This window comes from Planococcus citri, chromosome 2 (genome assembly GCF_950023065.1).
Source record: "Planococcus citri chromosome 2, ihPlaCitr1.1, whole genome shotgun sequence".
In the NCBI taxonomy this organism is placed as follows: Eukaryota; Metazoa; Arthropoda; class Insecta; order Hemiptera; family Pseudococcidae; genus Planococcus; species Planococcus citri.
Genome location: NC_088678.1, coordinates 71,980,365 through 71,986,240, shown reverse-complemented (window position 1 = coordinate 71,986,240; position 5,876 = coordinate 71,980,365). Strand labels below are relative to the sequence as shown.

At 32.0% G+C, this 5,876-nt stretch overlaps 1 long non-coding RNA gene across 1 annotated transcript; it reads right to left on the bottom strand.

Moving 5' to 3' along the window:
- Positions 1-4,226: 4,226 nt before the first annotated feature.
- LOC135834364 (uncharacterized) lies at positions 4,227-5,430 on the bottom strand. The gene is made up of 4 exons (XR_010556656.1): positions 5,249-5,430; positions 4,987-5,139; positions 4,716-4,892; positions 4,227-4,641 (listed from the first exon to the last, which is right to left on the bottom strand). It is a non-coding gene; the product is annotated as an uncharacterized LOC135834364 (long non-coding RNA).
- Between the last annotated feature and the right edge of the window lie 446 nt (positions 5,431-5,876).

Here is a 5,876-nt window from a genome sequence, read left to right as displayed (position 1 = left end):
CACTAGGTACACTACATTGTGTATCACAATGTGCTACACTTTGTAGTCAAATGTGCTACACTTTGTAGTCAAATGTACTACACTTTGTGGTCAAATGAACCATAGAATATATTTTACTATATTTTATAGCATTTTCAACTACATACTATAGTGGTTTTGGCTTTGAGCTACATTTTGTGACATAAACACCTACAAATTGTGGTAGAAAGTACTACACTTTTTTCTCAGTGCATTATCGCATTCGCATCCAGGTTCAAATCTGTACATTCATAAACGTTCTGTAAAATAAAAATAATATGAGAAATAAATTTTTTTTACGAGGAATGTTGCCTAAAACTGCACACGTCCTGAAATTATGAATTTCCAAATATGGTACCTGCCTATGCCTATAGACTACTTACCTTCCGAATGAGAGGGAAACTTGCCATCGGTGGTTTAATGTTTTCCATAAAAGATGTCCACATCTGATTCTTCATATTGTAAAAATATTGTATACTTCCAACCGTGGGAAAATTCCAGTTCTGAAAATTTTCGCATTCTGATTTCTCATAAGTGCATCTATAGATCGTCAAATGCATCTGTTGATAAATATTGGTGAAAACAGTTAGCAGTTAGCACTCGTTGCTTCAAGTTGATTGTAAATTTTAATTCCTTTCAAATGTGAATTTTGTTACCAACACTTTTGATATCCATATCCTTTGTGACGTTGTATTTTAAGGCGGCTTTGTGCTCCATGTCTTTGCGATTAATGGTGAAATTTAAAACGACGATTGTGTCTGATATAATGGTGTTGTTTCGTATTCTAACGACGTACGTAATCCTTTGTACATTCTGAGGGGGAAGGGGGAATACAGATTTGATCATATTATTTTATTGGAATTTTTGTGAAAAATTATCAAATCGTTCTTACCATGCAAGAGATGAATAATATTCCAACACAGATGACGATGTAGGATTTCATTTTTGCGATTGACGAATTCTGAATTTTACAATAGTGCACTTACTGTACATATGTACATACGTACTTACATTGCATAGGTAATTGGATATTTTCGTAATAAATGATGAATTTCACGCCGTATTTTTTTGAAGGTTGTTATTAAAGCACGTTCTCGTATAATTAGACTGGTACAATACAGTCGATATCTCACTGAATATAAGTACAGGTAAGTACACGTGGAAATTTATAATAATAATTACGAGGTTTATACGAGAACCTATTGTTGCATTAGGCCTACTGGAGTACCTACGTACATCAACATCAATCAATCAGAAAATACCAAAATAGAAAATTATCAGATCAAAATCTCCGAATGTGAAAATTATCAAAATTAACAATGTTGCAATGGAAATTTCCAAATTGGAGGTGTCAAAAAGTACTTATAGTGATGAGTTGATTGAAAAATTATCTATGTAAGTTGATGCATAGATCAACAGGGCAATCATTCTGTAGAGATAGTAAACTTTGAAAACTGGTATAGGTAAAAGAAGGAAAATTTCACTTATCCTGATTATATCGTGAAAATATCAGGGATGTTTAGAATTTTTACTCCAGTCGAAAATCAGAGTGAAACTTCAGATTTTACTTTGTGAACAAGTCCTGTTTTTTGGTAAAATTGCTTGAAAATGTTCGTCTTTCTCGCATTTCCAAAACATATTCCGTTTTCTTGCCTCGGTAAATTTTTAAAAAAAAGTTCGATGTTCTGGCAAAATTGGCACAAACTAATGTTTTCCTGAAAAATTACCAAAAAAGATGCTGTTTTTTGTCAGAATCGTTAAAAAATCCCATTTCTGCCAAAATTTACAGATAGACGTCGTATTTTCTGCAGAATTTTCGAAAAGTTCTAATTTTTTTTAATCAAAATTAATCAGTTTTGCCTAAGTAAATCGCCAAAATTTTGGTAAGTTCTTTAAAAAAAGTCAACTTGTGTTTTGCTGAAATCTGTCGAAAAGATTGTGGTTTTTAATTGTTTTTTTGTTGATTATAAATACGAGTACCTATTTTTTTAAAATGCCAAAATTATCAGAGAGCCATTTTTTAAATAAAATTGTCAAATAGTCGCAAATTTTGCTAATATTTCCGAAAAATTCCGGCTTTATCACCAAAACAGCCCAAAAACTATTGAATTTTGGCCTCGTTTTATTCAAAAATTAGATGACAAAAGTCTAGGTAGGTTTTTTGTCAAAGTTTGAAAATTCAAAAGGTACATTGACTTCTCTTTTACGTCCTATTTTTTTCCAAAATTATACCGAATAAAAGTCCCATTTTTTGCAAAAATTCTCAAAAAGTCCTATTTTTTGCCAAATAAGACATAAGTATGCCAGTTTTCCCTTTTTTCATTTCTTTACTCAAATCAACCTTTAAAAGTATTGTTTTTATGCCGAAATTGCCCCAAAAAATTACAGGGTCTTCCAGAATAAACGCTCACGCAACAAATGATCCCAGCGTCTACCAAACAGATTTTTTTTAAATTTCAAATACACCACAAAATTCCCCACTTCAGGAGGATTCTAAATACATATTAGATTAGTTGGTTTGAGCTTGTTGAAGTGTCAAAAATTCACTTTCTTGAGAACGCCAATTTTTGCTATAGTCGCATAATAGGTTGAAGAAAATGTGGAGTTGTGACAAACTCGTGAGGGTTTATGATGCTCCAAATACACTATTCGGCTCGTGTTCATACCCATCTAACCAGAAATGAGTCTCATTGCTGAGTTTGTAGGGATTAAGATCAAGATAAGAGCCAAAATTCCGTAAGAGTAATGTCCATATTTCTGTACTGATGGGGTAAATTTCAGCAGAGACTGGATTTTATGCGGAAACAAAATTATATCGTTGGTTAGAACGCGATTAGAAGCAGTTGGTGACATGTTCTATCTCCGCGCCAGTCAAGCAACGCTCGTGCCGGTTGATTTCACTCGCAAATAGTGGTTCGGGCCTACTCGACATTCTCCGGCATGCGCGTTCGTTTGGCACCGCTCGTGCCTCTCGATTTGTCATGTGAAGCGCTTGCAAACTCGTTTTCTACCATCGGACGCTCGGAGACAGTCACAACGCTCCATGCCGGCCTTTTTAGATGCGTTAATTTGGATTTTTTGCAACAGTTTTTCAATATTTCCTAAATTTGGCAAATTTTTCGATTTTTTTAAAAAATAAGCGTTTTTTAAAAGGGTACATTCTGATGCTTCAACGAGCTCAAACCAACTGATCTGATACGTATTTAGAATCCTCCCGAAGTGAGGAATTTAGTGGTGTATTTGAAATTGAAAAAAAATCTGTTTGGTAGACGCTGGGATCATTTGTTGCGTGAGCGTTTATTCTGGAAGACCCTGTACATATTATGCTGCATTATTTTGCCAAAATTGCTGAAAAGAAAACAAAAAAAATATAAAAAATTTATGTTTTCCTCAAAATCATTTTTTGGAAAATCAAAAAGTCTTTTAATTTTTTTCAGGAGCATAAAAAAATTCAATTCAACGAATTTAGCACCTGTATGTAAGTATTTTGAGAACAGAAATTAAACAATAAGAGTATGATACGAAGTAACTTGAAGGTATACATAAATATACAAATTAATAAAATTATAACTTGACACCTAAATTTAAGAATTTATTTTTAAAATAGGTACCTACGAGTACATACGAGTACATAATATATAACGAAAATACAAAATAACAACTAACAAGTCGCCCTGATGAAACATTAAAAAAAATATAGGTACAAATGACGAATCTAAGAGCGAGTTTATTTTGTTTTGTTAATTTGTCTTCATGTTATTTTTTTTTTAATTTTAGAGTTGAATTCTAATGATTTTTTTTAGTAATCATTTCGAGTGAAATTGTTTTGTATAGCAATTTTAATAAATTTAATTTTATTGGTGATTCTTAGAATACTTAAATTTTTGCCTTGTGATTTAGAATTCCATTTTTTAAAATTTAGTTCAGAACTTTTCATATTTCAGATTGATTTTTTAGTGATGAATTTCAATGGATTTTTTTCGTGATGACAAGTGATGATTTCAAAGTGATTTTTTTGTGGTGATTTAGAATAAATGATTGGATATTGTTCAATGATGATTCAGTTTGAAACTTTTTTGTGATTATATCAAATAAAATTTTTTTGAATTTAGTAATTTTAATAAATTTGTTTGCCGATTTCTAGGATAGATTTTTGCCTACCTAATGATTTAGAATTTCATTTTTTTAAATTACGTAGTTTAGGTAGAACTTTTCATGGTAATTTTAAATTGATTTTTTATGTTGAATTCTAATAAATTTTTTTCCTGGGGTGAGAAATGAGTTTTCTTTATGACGATTTCAAGCGATTTTTTTGTGATGATTTAGAATAAATTATTCAGGAATGATTTATTAAGAGTAACAAAACAAGCTACGCACATTGCGCAGGTGTCTAGTATTCGCATGCTGTTAGATTAATGCTTTTTGGGTCGAATTTCGTCGATTTTGAGCTCTGTCTCGTTTCACAAACGAATGAATGCTTATTTCCATCCAAATCGTAAAGGCCCTTGTTTTATTGGAGTAGAAGAGCGGTAGTTCCACTCGATAATAGTATTTTATCGCCTCTGGGTAAAAAACCATCATCGCATTAGCATCCAGGCTCAAATCCGCACATTCATAAACGTTCTTTAAAATATTAAAAAATTAAACAGTTTGATATTATCTATCATTTTTTTGAAGATTAGATATTGTACCTATACCTTCCGAACTAGAGGGAAACTCGTCATCGGCGGTTTAATGCTTTCCATAATCGGTGTCCACATCTGATTTTTCATGTTAAAGACAGCTTTCAAACTTGCTACTGTGGGAAAATTCCATTTTTGAAAATTTTCGCAATCTCCTTTCCCATAATCGCATCTGTAGATCGTAACCTGGCCCTGTTGATGGGTATAAAAAAATTAGGTCTATCACTTGCATACTTCAAGTTGATGTTAATTTGAATTCATTCAGAAATTTAATTTTTTTCTTAACACTTTTAACATCCATATCTGTTGTGACGTTGAATCTCATGGCAACTTTATGCTCCATGTTTGACCGATAAATGGTGGAATTTAAAGTTATCACGTTATCCGATATGATTGTGTAGTTGTGTAATCTCGCGACGTATACGACCGTTTGTGAATTCTAAAAAAAAAAAAATCGTCTGTTTTGAGCACATTTTTGAATAAGTCTTTATCATTTTATTTAAAAAAATAATAATAATAATAATTAGATCGTTCTCACTTATACTTACCATATAAGAGAAGAGTAACATTCCAGCACAGATAGCGATGTAGGCTTTCATTTTGGTGACTGGCAAATTCTGCCTCTTTCATAATTATGCACTTACCAAGTGTAACCGAAGTGTAGGTACATGTTATGATAATTTTCGTGACAGTTTCGCGCTGTATTTTTTTTATAGGTTTGTTATTAGAGCAGATTCTCGTAGGCATGTTTTTAGATAGGTATTGATATTTCTCTGGAGATAAGCTCATAATATCTGATCAATGTTGACTGAATTTCACGAATAATTACGCAGCTTATTATGATAGCAATCTCTATTGACGATTTCCAACGTTGTTATGCTACACTGAAAAAATAATTTCAAAACAGTGCATTTATCCCCCAGAATCTAATAATTGCACCAAATCGGCGTGTAAATGAAACTTACCGCATAATGTGTGATTATTCCCACTATTTTGGTGCCTATTTAATCTGTTTTTCGAGGTAATGTGTAGCTAAATTGTATCAACGCAATGATATTCAATCAGAATGATTACTCCAAAATAGAGTAAAATGACAACCTTTTCGTTTATTTAATCTAAACCTAGAATCATTGACAAACCTAGGTAGAGAAAGTCTGGATTAGATAAAGTCTGAAC